The sequence below is a fragment of the Peromyscus californicus genome, unplaced genomic scaffold (assembly GCF_007827085.1).
Source record: "Peromyscus californicus insignis strain IS unplaced genomic scaffold, ASM782708v3 Scaffold_16__1_contigs__length_79575227, whole genome shotgun sequence".
NCBI lineage: Eukaryota > Metazoa > Chordata > Mammalia > Rodentia > Cricetidae > Peromyscus > Peromyscus californicus.
In genome coordinates, this window is record NW_026294458.1 from 27,124,325 (window position 1) to 27,151,992 (window position 27,668).

At 35.5% G+C, this 27,668-nt stretch overlaps 1 protein-coding gene and 1 pseudogene across 11 annotated transcripts in view; one reads left to right on the forward strand and one right to left on the reverse strand.

Moving 5' to 3' along the window:
- Zbtb20 (zinc finger and BTB domain containing 20) overlaps positions 1-27,668 on the forward strand; it is a 786,974-nt gene that overhangs the window by 315,720 nt on the left and 443,586 nt on the right. For all 11 annotated transcript variants that reach the window (XM_052740705.1, XM_052740707.1, XM_052740708.1 and 8 more), the window contains one exon: positions 7,281-7,354. The gene's annotated coding sequence lies outside the window, so the exon portion shown is untranslated. The remainder of the gene's footprint in view (positions 1-7,280; positions 7,355-27,668) is intronic.
- The window catches only part of LOC128112043 (glyceraldehyde-3-phosphate dehydrogenase-like), an 87,105-nt pseudogene that overhangs the window by 55,174 nt on the left and 4,263 nt on the right, over positions 1-27,668 (reverse strand).

Genomic DNA, 27,668 nt, shown 5'->3' on the forward strand with positions numbered 1-27,668 from the left:
CCATGGTATATGAAGTTGCAGTGAGATTCAGCACCTCCTCTTCTGTTAGGGCAGGATGAGGCAATGCAGTAGGTGGAATGGGTCCCAAAAGCAGTCAACAGAGTCAGAGACATTCCCTGCTCTCACTGTCAAGAGTCCCACACAAAGACCAAGTCACACAATTGTAACATATATGCAGAGGGACTAGGTCAGAATTGACTGTCTTCAATGATAAGTAAAAATACTTTAAAAACCTAGTCTCTGTAACAGAAATCTCAAGTTAGTAACAGAGGGGACTTCTGAACCTCATGAAGGCATCTGTGAAAAAAATCTATAATATAAATGTAGTGATGAAATCTTGCTGCTAAGATTGGGAAAGAGCAAAGTCGTGAGGTCTGACTTATTGCATTTAACAATATAATAAACTTAAGTTCAGAATGGTGAGACAGGGAAGGAAAGGCAAAAAGGGAAAGGGAAGGAAATAGAGGCCCTAAGGGATGGAAATCAGTGGAAAACTAACTTAGAAATAGATTTTTATTTGTAGATACTATAATCTGACATATAGAGAATTAAGTAATGCACATAAACAATTTAAGAATTAATTAGGAGCTTGGCAAATTAACTAGATGCAAGTTCACTCTAGAAATCAGTTTTCTTTGCAAACCAACAATGAAATTACAAAAATTCCATTTGCAATAGCATCAAAAACAGTATTTTTTTTCAGAAACTGACAAGCTAGTTCTAACAGTCAAAAATGATGCAACAGTCAAATTACTTATTAAAAAGAAAACAAAATTAGATTATATGCACTATCTTATCTTAAAACTTACTATTCGAAGTATAGTAAGGAAAAGACTGATATTGGAATCTAGAACAATGGGATAAAATTGAGAGTTCAGAAAATTAAACCTTAGTTTTGGTCAGTTGGCTTTTTTCAAAGGTACCAAGGCAATTTGCAATGCTAGGTATGGTGCAACGACTATATGACTACTTATATATTTTAAATACTTCACACCATCCATAAAAATTAGCTCAAAAATGCATCATGTACCTAAATTTAAGAGCTGGGATTATAAAACCTCAAGAAGATGTTATAGAACAAACTCTTCATGCCTTTGTGTTAAGCAAAACCAAAAAACCAAAACCTTGATTTTTAAAATACATAAATCCTAGTAATGATTGGACTGGCAAGATATGCCTGCTGGTGCAGTAGTGGTGCAAATGATATGGAAGTAGTCAATCACTATCTTATTGGATTTAATACTCACTCTGCAAGATTGAATCCATTCTTGGCATTATTAACTAGGCCAAAATTTGTGACTGGCTAGGTCATAGATTCTAGGGGAGTTCTAATACTATTATTTTTCTAAATGAACATAGTATTAAACTGTCCTATAAGTTCCTATCTTTATACCCATAGATTAGTGCATCTCTCAACCCTCATTTAAAAAAGTTTCTTTTTGCAGTAGATAGTGATTAGTACAGAGAACAACTGGTCATTGTATCACAATCAGTATCACACCTTTTCCTCCCAAGATTCAGGGATTTTCAAAGAATAGAGGACAGAAAGATTGTAGTGGACATCTTCAGTGAAACATTGTTTATTGAACATGGTTGGACAGTTTCACACATAAGCTCACCGAGGTTATGACTTCATGTACAACCTATATATAGCCAGACAAAATTCCAGCGAAGAATTTCAATCATTATCTGAGAATCTTTTGGCAATTAATGGCTGCCGAAGGAGGTTGTGTAAGTTTTCTCCTAAGATGCTGTCCCTGAAAGGCTACCCATGCTCCAGTAAATGGTCCCACACCTTTGCATATACAAGCATTAATTAGACTAAGTGGATTTTCAAACAAAGAAAGAGAGTGCATGAAGTTGGAGGGAATAGGGGAGAAATTGGAAGGGAGGGAATGGAGAGTGAATTTGATAAAAACATATTATATGCATGTATGAAATTTTCAGCATGCCTACAAAAAATGAATCAATACCTTGAACTTCAACAAAATTAAGAAGTTTTGAACTTCGTGATAGAAGTGAAATGATAAGCCACAGTCAAGAAAATAGCTGCAAGATTTTGAACAGATTTACAAATCATCAATTTATCATACTTGTTAATGTTACATATAAATCATAAATTATTTTCATAAAGAAATATTCCATAGTATGATAAAGGATCCAATTTAAATTGTGACTATTTTGAATAAATACTTCACTGAAGAAGAAATAGGAATTACATTAAACACAGGAAAAGATGTTCAACCTGATTAACTCTAAGGAAAACTGAATTTAAATCGTAAGACACCACTTCATACTTCTATAGTAGTTATAATTCTGTTTTTTAAAGGCAGTTATAAGTAATCATGAAGTTATGGAGAAATGGAACCCTTCCGCACAGCTGGAAATTGCATAATCCATTTTTAAAATGTTGGAAATTTCTTAACAATTAAAATTCTCCAACAATTAAGACCCAACAATTCCACTTCTAAGTGCTTCCCAAAGAGAAATGAAAATATATATCCACACAGATATTTTCATACTGGGAATGTTCATGGAAGTATTATTCATAGTAGCCAAAATATGGAAGCTGCCTTAATGTACATCAGCTGATAAATGGACTTTAAAAATGTGATGCATTATACAAATTCCATTTGTCAGATAAATATATGAAGGCAATTTGAATTGTGACAAAAATTTTCTCAAGCTGGATTATGTTTATGGTTGTATTACTCTGAATTTTCTCAAAATCATTGATAGTAAGGATAACTTGTGATGGGCAGTTTTTGTTATATCCTTGACATGATGTAGGATCTCTTGCAAGGTAGTCTCAATGAGGAATTCCCTATATTAGGTTGGCCTGTGGGCATTGATGTGAGGGATTTCTGAATTGGGTTCATTGGGTTTGGAAGACTTACTGTGAATTTGAAATGTACCATTTTCTGGGCTGGGCCCCGGAGTGAAAGCATTGAAGCAAGGAAGCTTAGCACTGTATGGATTCCTTGTTCTTGTCTGGGGATGTTCTTGGCTAGCTATTGCAAGATGTTGCTCCTTTTGACTTCCCTGTTGATAGTGGACTATAACCTGGAATTGTAAGTCAAGTAAACCCTGTCTCTCTTAAGTTGTTTCTTCTTTTCTTTTCTTTTCTTTTTTTTTTTTTTTTTTGGAGTTTTGTGTCATAGCAACAGGACATGAGACTCAGATATATGTTCTATAAGTTATGTTACCATATGGTACTAAAATAACAGTATGCTTATTCAAAATATAAGATGGCTGATACCACCTAACCAAGTAACCAAGGTTAACATCCACAGTGATGTGTCATAATATCATTTTCTTGCCAATATTTTAATAATACATAATTTTCTATGCATCTGTGGAACTCATAATTCTAGTCTGTTTATGACAAAATATTAGACAAATTCAAGTTTAGTAACAGAACACAAAGTATTTTATCTTGTTCAAAACTGAGAAGGTAATGGAAAACACAAAAAAATTGTCACAGACCAAAGAAACCAAGGGCAAGTCGCCTAGTCATGCGGTCTGGCATTCTGAATGGGATTCTTAGAACAGAAAAAAGATACTAGTGGAAGACTTGATAACATATATTATTTGACATTAACAGAACATTTACTAACATTAAGAGTCATTTTATTTCAGGTGTGAAAAAAATCCAGCTATGTTCATAAAAAGTTATATTTTAGTGATGCATACTAAAGTCTCTATAGGTGAGTGATATGTTATCAGGTATTACCTTTTAAATGATCTGGTGGAAGAAGAACTGGTAAGAAGAATAGGTGGAAAATGAGTGTGTTGGGAGTGCATGGAACTCACTGTACATTTTACCCTTCCATATGTTTGAAATTTTCCATAATAATTTTTTTTCTAAAGGAAAATTCAATTGAAAAACTAATTTCACCATTAGCATTCTCTGTTGACCACAGTCACATCTTTAAGAATCGCCAGGCAGTGGTGGCGCACGCCTTTAATCCCAGCACTCAGGAGGCAGAGGCAGGCGGATCTCTGTGAGTTCGAGGCCAGCTGGGGCTACCAAGTGAGTTCCAGGAAATGCGCAAAGCTACACAGAGAAACCCTGTCTCAAAAAACAAAAACAAACAAAAAAAAACAAGAATCATATATGTACATGTCAAAATTAATAAGCCATAAAAAGACTTACTGAACGTGCAAACGTCACCTGAGCAAGATAAGATCAGGGCTGAACACTTGGAAGAACATTAAGAGAAGTGCTTGAGTTAGCAGACCTCCTAAACTGTGATGCTTCTTGTTCTTCCCTTGCAGCTCTGTGGCCCAGTGACATGCTGATATCTCAATTCCTATCTAGATGTGGATTTTAAAATGAGGGACAATGCGGTCAGAAGCCACCTTTGTTCCTACTCAGTGATGCTAGATCTATGGCATTTCACTACTCCTTATCACTTTTGTTGTTTAAAGGCTTTATTGTGGCCTCGTGACTTGTAGCATGGATCACTGTAAAATACCACATGTGCTACTTCTCTAGCATCCATACAGAATCTAGTACAAAGTACAGAGCTGCATGCAGAGAGGAATCCTTCTCCAGACTTTGTAATTTACACTGATGTCACTGTATCATCGGATATTGACTATAATCTATAAATCCTCGTAGTTTTATTCTTACTTGAACATCTACCACTGATGTTAAATTTACTACTGCCTAAGGTTAATTTTTAAAAAGATTTTAGAACCTGATATGTCAGGAGAAATTTATTCTTAGTGATGACACATGCTTCGTAGATCTGGTTTAAAGGTGGATTCAGTGTACAGTTGTGAACATGAAAGTTGGAAGCGGTAAAACAGAGTGGGGCCATGATAAGGCCCTGTCCTGATTTTCTGCCCCTGAATCTCACTGTGCCCTCAGAGATATTTCACTTTCCTTAATGACCTGCCTTCAAGCAATTTCTACCTAATATTGAGCAGTAGGCTGCTCAGTGACAGAGTTAATGGTTTGTTCATGTGGCAATGAAGAGGAGCAGTATTCATATCGAAGACAACTGGTCCCACTTCCAGGTCCATCTTTGGGCCAAGATACGTAGTCGCCAACAGTGAGTTGGCGACTGTATTTTTTGAGTTCTGGCGCAAAGCAAGATCCATCTGTTTTGCCCAGCCGTTTGCCTGAATGCCACAGAACAGTCCTGTTATTAGGCTTATTTGTGGTCCTATTTGAGGTTAGGAATAATGTAAATAAACTTCTGTCCTCCTTTTGATGAATGCAGCACAGGAATTAAAAGTGGTGGTGTTGGTAGTGTAAGTGAGGCTGTGTCTATTTTCTCAATTGCTCTATTTTCTTTGGATGGAGAAACAGACATTTAAGAATGAGTTTGTCATCTGGAAGGATAGTTGTGACCAAGTTTCCCTCAACAGGATACAAGATGTTATTTTTGAGCTTCATTACCCTCACCAGAGAGAGGGATAGAGACAGAGACAGACAGAGGGAGATGCAGGCAGAAATGGAGAAGAAAGCTAGTCACAGAGGACAGGGAGGGAGGGTGTGTATGACTTACTGCTGACTATTCACAATGAACTTTATGATTTTGAATAGTTCTCTTTACTCCACATCTGCTGGTTTGAGGAAAAGGAAATCTGACTGAACTGAACTGCTAGTTGTCAGTTAAATTCTTTGTATGTGTGTATTCAGTCTGATTTCTCTCACCTTTTTGAGCCAGTGATTCATCTTTTACTGACCACATATTGTTGGTGAGAACAATACCAGTTGCGATTCAGATTTATCTAGAAATGGACACTTTTTATGTTTCTGAATCATTTATCAGGGGTTATTGTTATTCCATATAATTTTTGAGCACAGTTATTTTTGTCAGTGTCTTTCCTGAATGTTTGCTTGCCTTATAAGGATATATGTGCTCTCCTCTCCTCTCATTCAGTTGTCCCTGGTGACGCCTCCATAATTTCTGTCTTTACACTGGTGCATTTTTTAGTCTAATTCAGGCTTTTGAGAAGCAAAGGGAAAGTTTAGTAAGTCAGTAATTTTTTTTCAAAATTCTAATCCCATTCATGGGTGGATTTAGTATGAAGTATGAGCAAGTTTGCATTTAAAATGTATGTACATCAAATAGACACATTGCCTAAATTATTATTCCATATAGTTCAAAAGAAAACAGGATTTGCAAGTGAGAACCAGATGCATGTTCTCCTAATAGGTGCAATTTCAAGGGTGATTTATGATTATGATCTCATATGTGGAAATATTAAAATATTACTTTGTATTATGTGAGGGTCAGACATAAACCCACCACAATCAGTGCAACAAATGTATATTAAAAACATTGTTGTGTTGTAAAGCAAAATAAGGAAAATAATTATAATAGTTCCATTTTGCATTTTAAAATTATCTTTTTCTAAACACTAATATGTTATTTATTTGAAGATAAAAATAGGAATGACTTAATGTAGTGTGTTGTGATTCGTTTATTACTATTATTTGTAGAGGATGGTATGTGAAGAAAAGATTGAAAAGAAAGACTAGAATATTTTAAGCCAAAAGTTGTGGGATACAGTTAGAGATCTAAATGCCTGCACTCTTAATTTGAAGATTAAAGATCCATATTTTTTAACCAGAAAATTAAACCAGGATGTCTCACTCAAATCCTTATGATCTTCCTGTGTTACACTAATGATGCTATGGAACAGGAAGTATAGTATGACGTGAAGTGTGGCAGAAGCAGCCCATATAATAATTCAGTGTTCATTTTGCATTTTGTATTGCTATGTTTGTTTACCTCTAGTTTACAGCTCCCCCCACCCTTGCCACCGGTCAATCATTTGGAACCATAGTTTAGGGTTTTTTTTCCTAATATCTTGCAGTCATAGTTTTCCTTCAACATGAATATTCAGATCCATAGATTTTTCCATGTTCTATGAACTTAATATTTTCCATACTCTTTAGATTATGAAATTCTTCCTTAGGATGTTTCTTCTTTAAATTACCTAGATTGTAACTGAATTCACTGTAGAAGCTTCTAGCCATACCTCTATGAAGTCCTTAACATTGCAGGAGATTTGGTTTCTTTCAGAATTCCCTTTGTTTCCTCTTTAGATCCTTTTATTTTCATTAAAAAAAATACTCTGGGAAAAGGGTTTTTTTTCCCCCTTTCTTTCTTTCTTTTCCCCCCTTAACAGGGATAAAAAAGCTCCGCTTGACTGGTAATGCATTGCTTTGGATGGGGAAACATTATGAAAGTTTAATTTTTAATTAAATCTGAAATACCAATTATAACTGAAAGAGATTTTAACCTGTTTCTTTTCAGACTGCCTGAAGTTACATTTCGAGACTGAAATCACTGCACCTTAAAAACAAAAGATTGAGCTGCACTGTGTTCCTGTAAGTAGAAGCTTCCTGTGCCTTCCTCTGTGTTTCTACGACCAACCCACAAAGGGACAGAACCACTCTCATAGTAACCAGACATGAGGGAAAATCGGAATGTCCCTGAAGAAATAGATCCTTAAATGATTTCCTTTAAAAAAGTTATTGAGCTCAATATTTCTGGGTGTCTTTTTTTCACTCGAAATTACGAAACCTTTTTTTTGGCAGGTTTGAATTTCATTAGAGAGGGTGTCGCCCACTATGCATCAGCACAGTGACACACACCCTCTGTGGAGAGATTTGTACATTTTTATACCAGACTCTTAAGAGGTAAAAGAATTCTTTTGAATCAAAGTAGATTTCGTTTTCTTTAGTGATGTCACTAGAATTTTTTAGCCTTTGTGTCAATGGAAATGAAAAGTTCATGATGACATCACAGGATTCTATAGCCTTGAAGATTTTGGGCAAACCTAAGTAAAAATGCATAATTCCCTTGTGTGCGTGTGTTCCCCATTCTGCTACGAAGCAGTCAAAATAGCACATCTTATGTCTTCCCGTGCGCTACAAGGCTGTCTCTCAGAGCCCCATTGTTCCATAAATGCATGTCAGAGTCTACCACAGTCTGCTCTACCCTTATTTAGCTGCTGTTTTGTCAATGTACTTGGAAGAACAATTAACATTTGGGATTTCAATGTCTGAATAACAGGCAGTGAATAGAACTGGAGCAAATAAAAGATTCAGATGCCCAGGGTAAGAAAACAGAAGCTTATAGTCGGTGGAGGAGAGAGAGAAAATCACTTTCATTCTTCATTCGGAGTTGGGAAATACTGTTAAGGAAAGAGCTTTTTCATATTTTAGATCAAAATACAAATTTTAGTAATAAAATCCAGGTTTATGATGCCTTGCTAAGTTTTACAGTCTGATGTTTTCTGTCAGAGTCTAAAAGCACTGTCTTTTCTGTTGGAGTGCTGGGTGTGGGGTCTCCTTACTGCACCCTGGCTTCCACAGTGCACACCATCTCTTCCGTCGCAGTGCTGGGTGTGGGGTCTCCTTACTGTACCCCGGCTTCCACAGTGCACACCATCTCTTCCCTCGGAGTGCTGGGTTTGGGGTCTCCTTACTGCACCCTGGCTTCCACAGTGCACACCTTCCCTTCTGTTGGAGTGCTGGTTGTGGGATCTCCTTACTGCACCCTGGCTTCCGCAGTGTGGGTCCTCATGCAGAGAGTCAGAGCACTTCCTCCATGTCACTTTCCTTCACTACAGTCTGTCATTAGTGACTTGAGACAGGCCTGAGCATTACATGTCTGCATCTTTTGTCTGAGTTCTGTTAAGTTCTTTTCTGTTTGTTTTGTTTTTGAGAGAACTGACACTGAGGGCGCTTTGGCAACTTGGGTTTGTTGACAAACTAGACTGAATAAATAAGTAACAGTTGTTAATTTTGTCAGAATTTAACAGTTCAAGCCTATGGACACTTAAGTTCTCTAAAAGTAAGGACTTGTTCATTTTATAGTCCCCAGTGCTTATCACAGAAATGGATAACCACAGAAAAGCTATTGTTTGCAATACAACTACGAAAGTTTTAAAAAGTCAGAAATTGGAGATTATTTACTGTACAGAGGTATCAGATAAAGGTTTTGGCAATTAGGAAAATGATTATAAATAATTTGCCACAGACCATGCTTCTGTTCATATCCGACAGGATGTCAGCCTCTTGTTCGTTCATCACCTTGCTAATTTATGCTTCTTTTCCTGACCTGAAAGAGAAGTATCCATTCATATATATTCTCTTGTTCTGTGAAATAGTCTTCAGTAGTTTTCTATGTAAGTTCTGTGTTATTTCTCATGCCATAGAACTGACTCCAATCAACCTAGATGGAGGGTATTAGCCATACCCATCTCTCCTGCTGACTATACAGTAGACTGTTTGAAGGGAATGAAGCAAGTGATCCAGTCATGCTGGTTTAGGAAGACAGGGCATTAAGAAGTTACTGTGAGCTGGGCGGTGGTGGCGCATGCCTTTAATCCCAGCACTTGGGAGGCAGAGCCAGGCGGATCTCTGTGAGTTCAAGGCCAGCCTGATCTCCAGAGTGAGATCTAGGACAGGCACCAAAACTACACAAAGAAACCCTGTCTCTAAAAACCAAAAAAAAAAAAAAAAAAGAAAAAAAGTTACTGTGAGTAAATATTTTCATTGAAGCAAACATCAGACCCACATCTCAACCCCAGTAAGACTACAATATTTTTTAGAACTCAGATTCCGTTGGCGTAACATTTCTTGTCATCTCTCAATAATACTCTTTAAGAATTTTTTCTGAAAAGGATTATTTTGTTGTTGTTGCTGTTTTTGTGAAATCATCTTCCAGTGATTCAGTTTAAGGCTGTCATAAAATTCGGACTCTGGGGTAAAACTGAATTAATAAAATTTAGGCCTAGTCAACTGTGCTATTACCACATTGAAAAACATTTGAGACTATCAATGGTCCTTATAAAGTTATTCCACATTTTTGAGGTTTAAAAACTGAGGTAAAATTGATATCAGGGCGAAGACTGTCATAAAACATAACAGCAGCAAGACATGTAAAAAATGGAAGTCTAACTTTTCATTCTAAAACCAGTAAGTTGAGGCACAGGTAGTGCATTGTGAACACCACCTTGACTACAAAGGCGGCTCATTCTCCAACATGTAGCCTTGACAGAAGACCAACACCTGGATCCCAAGGCTTCCAGCATTCCTCTAAAAGCAGTGTAAACAATGCTTTCTGAGGTACAAATCTCTTTTTGATAATTTTTTTAAACGGATTGATTTTACCAAATAGTCTAAAATTAATGAATAAAGCAGTGATCTGAAACTATTATCAAGACTTTTTCCGTATCCCTACACATTTTGATACTATACCCTTGGTTGTACCCTGTGGTCTTTATAGACAAATGTATTGGTTCACTTAATATTCATTTTGGTGATTGATAAAGATGGTCCTCTAGAAATTTCCATAGTTACTTGGCTCATAGTCTTGAGGATGAAGCCTGTATTCTAAACATCAAATTCAGAATTGCCAATAGTGTGCATGGTATCCAAATATTGTTGTTGTCAAGGGGCATTCCTCTAGAGAAAAGTTTGGGGGTAGGAATGAAATAAACTTAAATAATTTAAAATGAATTAGTTACCATGGTAATTTATTTCACCCTGACTTTATTAATTCTGTAATTTAACAATCCAAAGAGGGAGGTTTCAGACTTTTTCTATTATTTTACCCAGAGTCAGCTCCTAGATCCATATATTGGTTTCTCAGTTTTATTTTACCACACTCATACCTTCCACTCCTGACCTAGAAAAATAACTGTGCACAAAATGTTAATGGCCTAAGTTGTGTGCCCCGACAAGATGAAACAGTTGTGCTTTTACAAATAACCATTGTGGCTTTAGCCTACAAAGAGAGGGAGATCATGACATGAGAATGACGGAGTAGAGCTCTAGATACGCTTATCAACAAAGGGCTCTCCTCTGACTTTTCTTCCTTCTTTATAATAATGAACTTTTAGTATATGCATCCTGTTAACAAACATGTTACCAGGGTCACTAATACCTTTGTTGTGTAATTAGGGGATTTAAATCTGTTTGGTAAATCTCCTAAAAATAGAATCATTAATTCATTTATTAACTGTGATTGATGTTAAGAATTTAGAAACGAGTTTTAAAGTCTAAGCTGAATTTATAAACTCTTAAAGAATCAGATATTAATTTAGTACACAGATAATTACAAAATTATAAATTGTATCTATGAAAAAAACCTGTCTATTCAAGAGGAATATGGGTGAGGTAAATCTAATTTTAATACTCACTAAAGCATTATTTCTGAGTTTGAGGAGAGTTTGAACCTCTGAAATTTAGGCCTAATAGTTTAGGCCACATTTTCCATATGCATAAACAGAGAGAATGCTGACAACCTTCTAAGATAAGATCAAGCTCATTTCTTTGTAGTTAATAATTATTAAAGACCTGTTGTTGATTAATCCATTTTTTTTTTATTTTTGTGTTCTTTATATACATAAAGAATATATATCGCCAGGCAGTGGTGGCGCAGCTGAGCAGTGGTGTAGCATGCCTTTAATCCCAGCACTCGGGAGGCAGAGCCAGGTGGATCTCTATGAGTTCGAGGCTAGCCTGGTCTACAGAGTGAGATCCAGGACAGGGACAAAAACTGCACATAGAAACCCTGTCAAAAAAAAAAAAAAAGTACTCCCAGACTATATTTTTTACTGATAAACCTTAATGTTATTGTTAAGTATGGTATAGTTTATCTTAAACAAACCAGAGGCCTAGAAGCATTGAAAGCCTTGAAAATAGTTACTTTATATAACAATGTTAAATTTCTAGATTGAAGAACAAATCAGATTGTTTTAGAAACATGTTGTATTAGTATACTAGTCACCAAAATAGATATACTTGTTTGTTTTCAAAATGTTGTATATTATCCTTTTCAACTAAAAAATAAACAGAGAAAGTTAATATTAACCATAGAAAAGTAGGTTATGCTCTAAAGAAAGAAAATCTGTCATAACTCAGTTAAAAGAAATTGCCATTGGAAAATGTTACAGCAGCAAAGAACCTTAGGAATTTTTTTTAATTCAGGCCTAGAATTCTTGTCCAAGTTACACAGTTAACTATACAGTCATCTAATTAAATAGTTAATAGCTTAAGTAGGAAAACTGGGCCTGTGAACCTTAATTCTCAGCCATATTACCACATCCAAGCCACCTAATAGATGACCAAAGTCCCTCCCATAATCCCTTCACAGTCTCGGGTGAAAGGGGACTATTTGTACAGGAGAAAGTTTGTGTGGAAGCTTCAGTTAATAGACATATGAACAACATAGATGACTCCCATTCTCTTTACTTCATGTACCAGATGCCTTTTAGGAGTTGTATATCATCATTACTGCCCACACTCTGCAACTACTCAGCAAGGAAGAACCATTTCTATGTTATAGAGAAGAAGCTAAACCCAGAAAATTAAGTATATGCAAGAACACAAAGCTAATACGTGAGTTTGTATCACTACCAGGCCTAACAGATTAAAACACTGGGCATCTCTTACTTTATATTTTTATCTGGTGTGCCTTGGTATCACCTCAGCTAATGTGGTCACACAAGACATTATTTCTTTAGTGGTCTAAATGCCTTTAAAAGCTGAAAAAATGTTAAGAAAGTAAAATGTTACATTTACAAAGTATGTGCATTCTACATAAAACTTTCACATTGAACTCTGTCACAGCATCAGAGCACCATGTAGAGGTAAATTAGCTTCAGAAGCCCATGTACACAGTATCATGAGATAGCATTCCTGCATAAACCCAACTTGTTTGTTTGCCTGCCTGTGAGATGGGGGCTCATGTAGTCATAGGATGTCCACAACTTTCTATGTGGACAAGCCTCACCTTGAACTCCTGGTTCCCCCACCTCAATGTTCCTGATGCTAGGGTTACCAGGATGCTGACTTGCTCATCATCCAATCCAACACTATGACTGCTTTTCTGGATGTTTTTAGTTTTCTATGATCTACATAGTATGGCCACTTAGCTTACTAAAGAGCAGTTGTAATACAAGTACAATCATGTACTTCCCAAGAAGAAAGAGTGTTGAGAGATTGTCTTGAAAACTGAACTATGTCATTATGCTTGCAAAGAAACATAATGGTTTTATGTTTTCTTCATTGAGAAGGGAGGAGCTGGGAAGACTGGCTGGTACTTCTCTGCATTTTCTTAACTCATTGTATGTCTGTACTCAACACCCTAATCATATCACAAAAGATAGTGATACTAACCTGGATCCCATGTAAACATGCCTTTGAGAAGTGAATGAGAAGTAAAATAACTGTGTTAATTAAACCAATAAAAAGGAATAATTCAAATGTTCTAATAAAATTTGGTTTATTAGATTTTCTTTTTCAAGATTAGCTATATAGCATGACTAGATTGTGTGTGTGTGTGTGTGTGTGTGTGTGTGTGTGTGTGTGTGTGTGTGTGTGTAGTGGGAGTTAGGTTAAACATTATAAAAATGTGAAACAAAAACACTGAAGCATAATTGTTGTTTCCTTATGACTGCTCAGAGCTCCATGAGAAGTGAATTTCAGAATTGCAGAAGTGGAGGTAGGAAGACAGTAAGTTTGAAGTCAGAATGGGTAGGTTATATAGTGAGATTCTGCCATAAAAAAAAAAGGAGAAAGGGAGAATGAGGAGGGAGGAATGAGGTAAAAACAGTTTTAAAATCAGGATTTCTAGACGAACACACACACACACACACACACACACACACACACACACACACACGGCACCATGTCTCACTGCAACCATGATCCTGAATTTCTTTTCATGTATCACTTTAGCAGCAATGCTTATAAACACTCTGGTTTGTGAGGAGCCCATTTTGATTTCTTGATTCGAGCAGCCATCCTATAACCATTGTCACTGGACAATAAGAACTGATCAGGGAATGGATGTGCAGCATCAGATGTAGAGCCATTTATGGGACTCAGTGTCCCAGAGCTGCGTCTCTTACTGCCTGAGTTAGAGCTCCATATCTGTGTTTCCATGAAAGCCCCTAATGATTCATTCCCCCCTCTCACAGTGCCTCAGTTAAAATCACCCTTCCTGCTTTGCAGAAGGGATCGTTGTTATGTGTCTCACCCTCTATTTCATAGCCCTATGTCAGAAAGTATAGTAATTTCAAATTACAAAAAATAAAATAAAATAAAACCCACCAGCTTATTTAAAATACTAGGTTTTCTCTGGAAGAAAAAGAATCTTTACAAGAACTTTTTATTTTGCTAAAAAACCTAATTCTGGTTCAGCATTTTATTTCAGAGGAATTTTAAATGGAAAAAAAAGGGCTTTGGTAAAAGGAAGGAAGGAAGGCAGGTTATCTCTGCTATTCAAGACTGAAGAGAAGCAATTAGGGAGGAGCCTTCTGACCCTTTGAAACAGCAAATTTCCAAGAAATTAGGCATATGTATTTTCATAAGGAACAAATCTCTACATTTCAGTTCAGGTTGTCCCACATTGGCTTTAAATGTGTCCCCACTGTCCCACAAGGCAATCTGAAAGCACCATTCTGAGTCACCTTGGAGAGACAAAGGAGACCATGCTGAATCTTGATTCTTCCAGGGAAACATGAGACCACTAAGGCAGAATGAAGCTGGTCTTTTGCTCATGTGGATTCTCAGAGCTATAAACTCTTTCCCATAATTGCTCCAAAGGCATTCAAGAAAATAAATCGGTGGGTATCAATATTAGTATTAGAAGTTGCTGTGGGATGCTCTATATGGCAAATGTGTTGCTGATTGGTCAATAAATAAAACACTGATTGGCCATTGGCTAGGCAGGAAGTGTAGGCGGGACAAGGAGGAGAATAAAGCTGGGAAGTGGAAGGCTGAGTCAGAAAGACACTGCCAGCCACCTCGATGACAAACAGCATGTGAAGATGCCGGTAAGCCACGAGCCATGTGGCAAGGTATAGATTAATGGAAATGGATTAATTTAAGATGTAAGAACAGTTAGCAAGAACCCTGCCACGGCCATACAGTTTGTAACCAATTAAGTCTCTGTGTTTACTTGGTTGGGTCTGAGAGGCTGTGGGACTGGCGGGTAACAGAGATTTGTCCTGACTGTGGGCCAGGCAGGAAAACTCAAGCTACAAGAAGTATTAGTACTAGTATTAGAAGATCCAGATGTTTAGCAAGGCTTTTTGCTTTGTGGCAAATGTACCAATTTAACCATATAAATTTTACGTAATTGTGTCCATGCTTTTTCTAAGTTGTTCTTAAATAATTTGAATACTGTAGGGTTTAATTTTCTGATTAGTAATCAATACTTGCATAACATTATTGTTGCTCTCAGTTTTGTAGATTTTCTTTTTTTAATTCTTACAGATTAGGGCTGGCAAGAACACCCTTCAGAAAGTCCAGGGGCCTAAGTAGACCCTGGCAACTTAGTAAGTTCACTTAGACTCGTCTAACTTACAAAGACTGGTCAGTAGAATTTCATACAGTGGGCCTTGGAGGAAATAGGGAAATACTTGGCATGGCATGAAAAGTTCTTGTGTTGAGTAACAACTGATACTAGCAAACTACATGAGACAATGACAATGTGATGCTGTCCACATCATCACTGCACAGTTACCACTGAGAGGGCAGCAATTGTGATCGAAAGCGAAGTGTGGGCAGACTGTCTGGAGACTTGACTCTGTCTTGCCCAGCAATGTTATGTTAAGAGCATTTTCCTTATCTGTAGAGGACACTTTCCATCTCTTATACACAATATGATGGGAAAAAGTCCAATGACATAGTTGAAATATTTAGAGTTCTGTAGATTGAGGATGGTTCATAAACATCACAGATACCAGTGGAAGTAGAGATGACTTAGAAGTCTCAGGAGTAAGTGCTGTTTCTGATCATGTAGTGGTTTGAAATTCCTTTGTTTAGGCAGCCATGTAAGGAAATACTCTGTTGCTGCTAAGGGTTGTTCACACATTGGAAACAGTGGCTGAATTGAAGTGAGCTATTACTTCTTTTAAACATTTATTTTTTAAAGGATGCTACAGTAAATTCTCTGAACAGTTTCTCTCAAATTAAAAAAAAATCACAACTGTTTATTCTTATTGGACGGCGATTTTCTTGAGTAGAAGTGAAGATCATGTACTGATTCTCTTCCTCGGGCACTGATGGGGCACTAGTTAATGCTTCAGTAAGTGTTACACATCCTGTGTACAAATTATGTGTACCAAAGTAAGGTTAGCAAGTAATACTTTCATTAATTCAGTTACACTCTTAGAATTATTAAAGATTACACAGACATTAGAAAAATAATGAATTCTATGTATAAAACTATTGACCTTCAAGGATTATCACAGTTTATGAAATGAAAAGAAAAAATATTTTGGACAATGACTATTTTAAATAGATGTGTTTTGTGCATGTATGTTTCCATGAAAAATGGTACAGATACTTCCCACCATGTTCTTCGGTTGTCACAGGATTCACCAAAAAGGACCTGGAGAAAACTATTAAGCTTTTTCATTGTTTAACTAGTTACAATGGACATTTGTTACAAAAGAAATACATATTTTATATTACTGCCTCTTTATTTTTTTTAAAAGGGGCTAAGAAAAATAAGCTATATTCAGAGGTTTTAATTTCACTTGTGTTCCTTCAACTTACTTAATACAAATAATTAATAAATATTAATTTATTAATTATTTTTACTTAATAAAATAATTCTGCAAATACACTGATTCTTCCATTTAGCAAATATTTCCTGAGCTCTAGACTGATGCTAGCTTTCTTGTGAACAAGTATTAAAGGGGTGTGTGTGTGTGTGTGTGTGTGTGTGTGTGTGTGTGAGAGAGAGAGAGAGAGAGAGAGAGAGAGAGAGAGAGAGAGAGAGAGAGAGAGAGAGAGAGAGAGGGAGAGGGAGAGAGAGAGAGATCCTGCCAGCTTGGCCAAAGCTGTAGTCCTCTGTTGCAGTATTCTTTCAGTTGAGAAGACTTTTTCAGGGAAGTGTGAACATCGCATTTATGTTATGTGGTTCCTTTCTGTATACAGTATCTTGGTAAGAGGGACTCTAGTTAGAAAGATGTCAGACAAATTATTTGGAAAAATTTATATTTCTGAAAATATTTTAATGAAATAAGAAAGAACTTATATATTCTAAAGTGAGAAGATACAATTCTAACCATACATAAGATGTTAATAGCATTTACATTTTTGCAGTTTGCATTTTTGTGAACCACTGTAGTTCATGTTTTTCAACAATATCTAAGTAAACACATGCCTTGAGTATGATATACATTGAAAAAAATGGAAGGTAGCAGTGTCAAAAAGCATGTAGAATTGATACCAAAAGATGAAACAACCCAGATGCTCATGTATGAACAGTTGGATAAAGGAGGGAGGCCCATGCATATTCTGGAATATTTTCAGCCTTTAACATGTGTAAAATTCTGGGAGATGTTTACAACATGGATTTGAAATGAAGTAAATCTGTTTGCCTCATCCAGGTATTCTGCTTGAATTGATCAAGTGTGGTAGAGTCTAGCTGTATGATAGACCCTTGTAGGAAGCAAACTCTCATTTTAAATTCAGTTAATTCAAATTTAGTATGCATCGCCATAAAAGAAAATGATCTCTCTGAGTGATTACCATTTCCCACAGAAACTAACATGGTTTATCACCATAAACAGTACATTTCTAGATATCATTGCATATATATTCATGTGACATACACACCAACACACTTAGCTAATGACCAACTAGAACATGTAACTTAATAAACATAGAAGTTACTGTTACTGAAGTACTTAATTACATCCAAAATGTGACTGATCAAACATAAAAAGTCATCTTTAAGCTATTGTAAATAAAAAGTCTTCCTAAAATATGCCTTAAGTTTGGCTAATACAGTTGATAGACAAAAGATAGAAACAACCTAAGAGTCCATCTGTGGACAAACAGATAAACAAAAGATGATACACACTAGAGCATCATTTAGTCTTAAGCAGAAATGGATTCTTCCAAATATTACAACATGAGTGAAATGCAAAACCAGCATGCTAAGTAAGTGCACAGCATGTGAACCAGCCACACAAGGTCAAATCCTAGATGATTCCATGTACATAAGAAACAGCATGCTCACACTGACAGAAATGAAAGGTAGAATAGAGATTTCTGAGAACTGAGTGGGAAAGGGATGTTTTCATGCATAGTTACAGTTCAGGAAAGTTGAAAACATGGACATGAATATTTGAGATGGTTGCGTGACAACATGAATTACTTGATACCACTGCACCACACATCTAAAAACAGTTAAGATAGCAAGTTGTATGTTATGTTACATTTTTTTCTCCATGAAGGAAATGTATTTGAAATTTTTTGAGTTTTAGTGAAAGTGGAGTGAGATTGCATAGTTTCAAAGCACAAATGAGCTGTGTACTTGGGAGAACCATTAGGAGAGTTTTGGAATATAATAATTTATTAGCTTGAAGAATAGTCTCTACTTTGCTGTTGAGACCTTATGTATTTAGGAAATACGAACACTGGTATTCCCCTCGATTCACAAGCAGTAATGACTGTAATAAACTGCAAGAGACTATAGTTTGAAGAAGCAAAGACATCTTTCAAAGTGTTCACTTTGGTCACCTGATGGTAAGTGCATGGAGGTTTCCTCGTCAGCTTTTTACATCTTAACAGTTTATCTTGTTGCTGGGGAAAGCCACAGTCTTATTGAAGCTCATATTTCTCTAGAAATTCTATGCTATAATTGATCCTTTTGTTTCCTAGAGATGTTGAATATTTCTGTTCACTTCAGAAATCACTTAGTAATCACTTAATATAGCATTCTTTGGAATTCAGCACATATATATTCACACAGTAACCACCATGATTATCAGGATACAAAACAGTTCTTTTACCCCAAAGAACTCCCAGCTTATCTCCATTCTTGCTCCCACCACTGACCCCAGACACATATACGTCTCTTCTTATCACTGTTGTTTTGTCAGTAAGAGAATTGTTATGTAAGTGAAATCTAGCATGGAATGTTCTAAGAAAGGCTTACTATACTCAGCATGTTGTCAAATGAACCAGCAGTTTCTGTTCTTTTGATTGCTCAGTAGCATGTCTCAGTAAGGATAGACCTCAGAATATTTAGCCAAGCATTCATGATTTTTTTTTTTGCAGTTTTCCATTTGGAACAATTATGAATAGAACTGCTGTAAATTTCCACATATATATTTTTGTGTGAGAACTAGTTTTTTGTATATTTGTTTCTCAAGGGTAAGTAACCAAGGGGAGGATGTTACATTTATGTATGTATGCCTCAGTACCACACAACCTTCTTCCTAAGTGACTACGCCATGTTCATTCCCACTAGCAATGTATGAATCCCAGCTGTTCCACATCCTTGTAGCTCCTTGTTACTGTCAGCAATTTTTTAACATCATTGCAATGTGTGCAATGGAAACGGCTTATTTTTTTTTTTAGGCTGTAAAAGATAATGTAATTTGGAGGCCATCATCTTGCCTAACTCCCATCTGTAGAGCTGTTCTACTCCTGTACTATTAATATATTTCTGATACCATTTCCCCCCATACATATACACCCTTCTTGTAAGTAATGCTTTTCCTATGAAATTTCATTGATTCAGTTTTTCATCTTTTTAAAGATTTCTTTCTTGAATACTTAATAAGATGGCCTCTCTATGTTTAAATTCTAATGCAGTATTTTATATATATATATATTATTTTTGCATCAGATATTATATATATAGTATATTAAATCAGTGCATTATTTTTACATCAGATGTTATAATATAATTATATGATATAATTATATAATTATAATATACATTATAATATAATGTATTATAATCAGATATTATTATATTATAGTTATATAATATATCATACAATTATAATATCTGATTATACTATTTATATTATAATTATATAGTAATTATAATATTATAACATCATATAATATATAATATCTGATATAATTATAAAAATAAAATATCTGATATAAAAATAATATACTGATTTAATATGTTTATTGAACATTTACAGCTTTTCATTCAGTTAGGTGGAAAAGACATGCTATAACAAGAATACAGTCTATAAAATTATATAATTGAGCTTCTAATGATGAGGAGAATTTTATGTAACATTTGTTCACTATAGTAAAATTCTTTGAGATTGGTATATGCATTGTTGAAAGGGTATAAGACTCTTTTATACTTTTGGAAAAATGAAAACAGATTTATGGAATTGAGCACAATTTTTGCTCAGGAGTAGAGGCTAGTGCCTCATGACTCTATTTCTGTTATTGTATGTCAGAGCTCAAGAAAATTATTTTATTTCTATAGATGTCTGTGTGCTCCCAACAATTCTTTACAAATTGAAAACTTTAACCTTATATTACATCTTTCTAGGATTTACCTCTAGCTACCAATTTTGGCAAAATTGTTTTAACAAATAATTTGGCTATGTACTACAACATGATATAATAAATTTGATCATTATTTTTTCTTGCCGTAGGACTCTGTACACTGACATAAAGTTCTGATTTGATCTTACAACCTCTAAGAGGTAGCATATTGATTGATATACTCCATTTATATGCTAGTTCCAACCTTTGATGTTCATAACCTTCTAGTTTTTCTCTTAACATACTGATTTATCAGTCTCTGGTTAGCATCTCTTCCAGGGCTTCCTTGTGCTGATACAATGCAATAGCTTTATTTTAGGCTGTTGATTCCCAGGTTTTTATCATAAAATTCTACCATAACATGTTGTCTGACTCCAAGCTTATGAACGCAACAATGGGCTTCATACATGTTTTCTTATACTTTTTCCATCCATTACAAAAATAAAATTAATCAAAAACATGTATTTATACTACTTAGAAAGGTTTTCACCATATATAAGTTAGTATAGGAAGTTGCAGACAGTGGTTTCATCCTACATTGATAGAGAGTACAGCAGTCCACAAGGATTGGAAGAGCTCATGGGAGTTTGTTACAGTGTTTATCTAGGTGTGACAAGACGACTGCAGAAACAGGAAGGCTATTTAAGTTGTGGAATTGTGGTTTTGTGGGGGGGGTCTTAACTTTGTGTTTGGGAACGGTTTTTAGTGTGTGTGTGTGTGTGTGTGTGTGTGTGTGTGTGTGTATTGAGATTTAGTTGTGGAATTGTAGTTTTGTGGGGGTGTTTTAACTTTGTGTTTGGGAACGGTTTTTAGTGTGTGTGTGTGTGTGTGTGTGTGTTGAGATTTAGTTGACAAAAACAACACCATTTTTGTACATTGTATATTGTAAAGTTTTATATAAATATATTGTATAATGTACCAAAATCAAGCAAATTGACAGATCTATCGAAACCCATACAGTTACTTTCTTGTGTTGTGTATGTATTAAGAACAAATAAGATATTATGTCTTAGCAAATTTCAAATATACTATCCAGCCTTATTAATAATGGTCACCAGTATGTACAATAGGTCCCCCACATTTTATTTCATCCATAATTTCTATGAAGTCATCAGACTTGCTAGTGTGGTATCTGTCACTTTGATTTATGGGTGTATTCAATTATACTTTATCTAATTGAGAAAATATGATGTTTGGTGTCAACTATCATAGAATTTTTAAAGAATATAAAAAGTTGAATATTGTAAAGTAGATAATTCCTTAATATTTTTGTTCTAAGTAGGAGTAAGAAAACTCTTCTTATTCTTATGTAGAAAAGACAGTCTGTGTGGCTATAAGCTGCTTGCTTTCCACACTCCCCGAGAGATTATTAGTGAATCTACAAGCTATTTGACAAATTTTCATAACTCGCCATAGGGGTTTAGTAATAACAACAACAACAATAATAAAGCAATTTAAAAAGCATATTTTACAAATTCACCTACAATTTATGTGGCTATTAGTTTATGGTGTGAAATACTAGGATAGACTATAAAGGTAAATCAAAAAAAATTTCTCTCACGTGGGGAAATTCTGCTATAGACTCTCGCTTTCTCGCTTTCTTTCTGATTTTCTCTCTGCATTGATCATATCATCCAATGCTTTGTCAGTAGAAAGATTTTCCTCTGTGATGGTATTTTAGGTGCCTGTGGAACAGCAATAAAATCTAAAATAGTCTAAGAAAGTAATAATCCACAGATATAAATATTTGCTGCTGCAGTTATTAGAATATGTGGAGCATAGAATTTGAGGGGTCTTTACTTCCTAAGCCAAACAATGACAAGTCAAGATGACCATGCTTGGAGAGTAAGAAAATCGATAAAAATCCCTGAGGTGGTGTGAGTTCTAGAAGATACCCAGTACTCTAGCTTTTATTTCTAGATCATGAAATTAGAAACTGTGAATCACAATTGTTAATCCTGTGGACTAAGAACCATTTCACAGTCTACTTGATGACAGGGACTGTCTTTGGTTTCAGCTTATCAAAGTATTATCTTCTCCAGAAGAATATTATGTTCTTCACCAGTAACACTCTGTTGCCAAAAATGTACTTATTATTGTATTCCAAATTTTATTTAAGAAATCATGTAATTTGTTTTTACTCTTGTTATGTACATAGTTGCAGACTATAACATCTCTGATTTTTCTTTCTGTAGACAAAGTGTAGAATATTTATTGTGTTTTCTTTGATGGAAAATGTTTACCAATCCCTGATAGAAAAGGAATCTAAAGCCAAGAAAGCTCATTGATGCTTTAGAGGTGTTAGATTCCATTGGTTACCTGAGTGCAGAAGTGCACTGCTTTCTACTTACTGTTCTTCTGGCTGCCTGGCAAGTGAGTTAGCTTCTCTTTGCATTAGCTTCCCAACCTATAATACTGTTGGGAGAATTCAATGAGGAGGTGATACACGAAATGATTTTAACAGTGCTTATCACATGATTATTGTTGCAATTATTGTTATGTATTTAGTGTTGGTGTGTGTAATTGATGTGATGTCCTAAAGAGACTCAGATTCTCCTAATTTTTTATAAGTGGGTTGAGGCATCACATTTCAGATATGAAAGAAAATTGGCACTTATTTTTATTCTCAGTTGTGGTATGGTTTGCTCCTCCTCCTTTAAGTTCTCTAAAAAGTAATAGAAAGACATTTTATACTGCTGAATTACATTTATGACTCCTAATATTGAAGCGAAAACTTAAACACAGAACACTTACATAACAGCCCCTAGAATAACCTGCCTTGAATCTGGCAGATGAGACCTGTGGGTCTCTCATCCTTCTACCCAGAGGACATTCTTACACATCTAAAGCTACTTGAACTGATTACATTTTTTAATGATTCAGCTCGTATTTTTAATTGTATTTTATGCAATAGTGCAGTTTTGTGTTATCCTTCATTCTTTCAGTGTTATTCACACAAAGCTCATTTTCTCAGATTTTTTTATATTCTTCATCTTCAGCTACAAAATGGTCATGCTGAACTACGTGGAACTGAGTGAGGCAAACGCCCTAAACACTAGATCCCTTAGTACGTTGGCCTGTTAGACCATTTTATTTCTCCCTGTGATGTAAAGGAAAGCCTATATTCTGCTGTAATGAAATCTAGAAGTCTAGTTTCTCAAGAAGTTCCACTGCGTGGTTGACAATTTCTAGAAAAATGATGTTAAAGGCTATAGGTTATATGGATTTTCAAAAGTATCACAACTAAAAGACCATCTCTAACCTTGACTTATTAAAATGACTAGAATTGGACTTGCCTGTAATTGCTTTCTGTGTGACTCCTATCTTGTGTTTGCTTAATTTACTGGTCCAGACGAGATCTTACCCTTCTCAGACCTTTACATTTAATCTCACAAAAGAAAACACTCCTTTTTCTTTTTTAACTGTTTAGTACACCTGTTTCCTTGACTTACTGTCATTTATAATAGAAACGTATCGTAACAGAAAAGGAATAATTGGACAGGAAAAGATGCAGTGATGTTTACTTTAAAAGAAATTAACAGTTGGGTTGTAGTGGTGCAAGCCTTTAATCCCAGGACTTGGGAGGCAGAGCCAGGCAGATCTTTGTGAGTTTGAGGCCAGCCTGGTCTACAGAGTGAGATCCAGGATGGGCACCAAAACTACACAGAGAAACCATGTCTCGAAAAACCAAAAAAAAAAAAAAAAAAAAAGGAAAAAAAAAGAAATTAACAAAAATTTGTTGTTGATGCATGCAGAATTAAACATGTAGTCCAAAAGGCAAGATTTAAAAGCAGATAGGATGAGTAAGACCCCTATGCAGCAGACCATTCTGTAGATAAACAAGATTGAATCAGAAGAAGTTCAAGTTCCACAATCACTAGCATTTTATTTTTGTCTAAGTGTAGTTCTGCTATAGCTTTGTAATGAGTTTAAGAATAAATGGGTTACAATTATTTGTTATCATAACTAGTACTTCACTTAACATAACTTTTATTATTGTGGAATTACTAATTTGAGTGTCTAATTCTCTTCTTGGACAAGTCTCACATGAGGTTGAAAGAATTGATGTGTAAATTGATATTCAGAAATGAATGAATTTGTAAGGGACATTATTATTTTATTTATTCGACTGAGTGTTATTACAGGGCCATGTGCATCAACTAATAGTAGGCCTTTCAGATATATCAGGAAAGGGCATGCCTTTGATGTTTATGCCACCCATTCTCAGATCTTTCCACTTATCTCTGCATATCACCCAATTTTCATATTAAGAGTATAATGCTGTTTTCACAGAGATAAAGGATTTGCATCAAGACCTTGCTCAGATATTACCCCCTACTAAAATTACCTTTCTTCCCCCAGCTATGAGTAATTGCTTCTTCTCTGATGAGCTCCCACAGCACATTATCGAGGACTCTTTGGATTGAATTTGCTTTCAGAGTTTTCAGTGGTGTATTCAGTTATATCTGTTCCACACTACCCTTCATTCCTGTGCTTTGCAAAACACCATGCAGTAGATTCTTAAATATTTGTGCATGAAACAGAAAGTTGTTAAAAGAAAAAATAATTTGCACATATTTCAAATTCAAAACAATTTTATGGTACCTTAGAGTATTTATCCCAAGCAGAAAGATGAGAAATCCATTCCCAATACCACAGTCAGTTCAACCCCAACACTGTCCACAATTGAATAGACATGCCTGTGAGAATCTTAGTTACTGTTCCCACTCACCCACCCCCGTAGCCACTGTTATTAATTAACTAGTTCAAGTAATCATACAATGCATTCCACTGAACAATTTATAAAATAATGATTAGTGGGATAATTTTTGTTTCCAGGAAGATCTCTGGATAATAGGACAAAAGGAACATGTAGACAAATGCTTGAATAGCAGTGGGTCAGTGGCAAAGACACTGGTGGGCGGGTAGAGCCTTATTTAAGTCTGCCTTTGCTTGCTAGAGAGTCAGAACCTTCATTTCCCTCTGTGAGTTTTCTCATATGTTCTCCAAATGAAAAGTTATGCACATGATGGCAAGTGTCTTCTCCACCCTTGTTTTCTTCTTTGCCTTGTTTTGTTTTGAGATGGTATCCATGCTGTATACCAGGCTGGATTATGAATACATCACAGTCTCCCTGCCTTTCAAGAGACGTCATCCAGTAGCCTTAAGCTAGACCTGACTGTAGCATTTTAGCTTACTCCCATTTGTTGTTGGATTTGTTTCTAGTTTGCTTTTGTTTTCCTTGTCTTCCTCCACTTTGCCCTCCTTCTTTTTTCTTCTTCTGGGACAATGACAGTGTCTTACTATATAGCTCATGCTGGCCTTGAACTCACTGTGTTGACTAGCTGGCCCAGTCCTAGGGCTGGTATTAGAGTGGTGTGCCAACATGTGCAGTTTGAAATGATGATAGTCTCAAACTCAAATCTCAACAAGCCAATCTGGATCTATTCCTCACATCCTTTTATTATTTATACTATGACAGAATATCAGTATAAATTAATTTGAGAGTACATTGGAAGACAAAATAATTTCAAAAGTCTTACCTCAGAAATAGTTAACAGACTTATCTATGTTAGTAGTGACAGCTAACATTGATTGATTTTTATTTGCTAGGCTCTGCTTTGAGAGATTATATGCAAAGGTGAATCAGTTATCTTCATATTAACTCTTTTGGTGGGGAAACTGAGGGATAGAGAGGAAAATCTTTCAAAGATTTGTTTTTATTATATGTCTGTGTTTGTGCATCTGTGTGTTAGTATGTGAATGTGCATGTTGTTGTCTGTGAGTGCCAAACACTTATGATCCGCTTAGAGCTGGAGTTATAGGCAGTTGTAGGTGCTGGGAACCAAACTCACATCCTCTATCAGAGCACTATACACTCTTAACCACAGAGCCAACTCTCCAGTCCTGAAAGGCGGCAAGGGTGTCCAAAATTAAAGTATTTGGCAAAGTCAAGATTTAGTCCCTGAAAGTCCGATCCAAGAGTTTTTAAACAATACGCATAGTCTTTACACCAAATATCTAAATTACAATTTATGTTCTGATTATTTTCTCTGCTTTTAAGAGATGATCTTGTTTTAAATCAGATTTAAATAATTATCATCATGTTTCCCTTCAATTTACACATGCTCAGGAAATAAGAGTTTATGTACAATGTAAACAAATGGACAGTTATCAAATTATAAATAGAGAAAGTGTGTGTGTGTGTGTGTGCTTAAGATGAGATACACCTAAGCTGCCTGTATGTTTAGAGTATTAATGATTCTTTCAAAATAGATGTCATCAACTTTTCCAGCAAGAACCCAGATTCAGATCAGAGGCTGTGTCTCTGCTTAGAGCCCTTCTCTTCCCCCCACTCCCCAATTTTACTTTTGCTAATTCTGTTTTTCTCCTTTATCCTTCATGTTATAGCCATTTCATCTCAGTGAAAATCTTAAAACAGCCTCTACTTAATGTTCACATATTATCTCTAAATTTATAAAATGAGAGATTGGATTAGCTGATCATAAGTCTCTGGGGAAAGTCGATGATCTATATATTGGATGGAATTTTATTTTATTAAGAAAAAGGTATATAGTATTCTGTAAGTAAGACACATCAAAAATAGTTATTGATGTAGGACATTTTTATCCAGGAATTAATTCTACTTTTATTCCTTACAGACTTTTATTTTTGAAATTCCCTAAATGGCTTCCAAAAAAGAAATTAGCTGTGTTTTTTAATGTCTGATTTTCTATACTAAGCGGGTATCTGTATATCTATCCACTTTGAAGACCTCAGTTCATAATCAAGGACACTTTAGCAAAGTTTATTGGAAACTTTAGCAGAGTAACTGATGACCTGAGACTTTGATTAATTCATCTCTTAGAAACAAAATGATTAAGATGTTTAGGATAAATTCTAGGTCATATATAGGGAATGCAAATATATCTTTTATCTTCTTAAATCTTTGGTCTTCACATTGAAATCCTCATTCAATTCATCTTTTTTTCCCCCACAGCAAATATATCCCACTAAATTCCCCTCCTATGGTGACCACCCAGAGTATAGGCACCTTTGAGATCCTGATCTACAAGAAACTAAGGAACTGTTGTACTGGGTTTTAAAACTTCTTGTATGTTTTAAAATGTTTGGCTCTTCAGCATCCAATGCTGTACTTAAAGAATTGTCCCAAAAGATCCTGGGCCTTCTCTGTCAGCTAGCTACTCCAGACACTTCCTGGTTATAATAGAGCTGAGAGAAAATAATTAAAGGAAGAACAATGTCTCCTGCCCTCCAGGAACTTGACATAGGGTTATGATGATGAATGGAAATATTAATAATTTCCTTCAAGGTTTTTGTAAAAATGAAAACATAG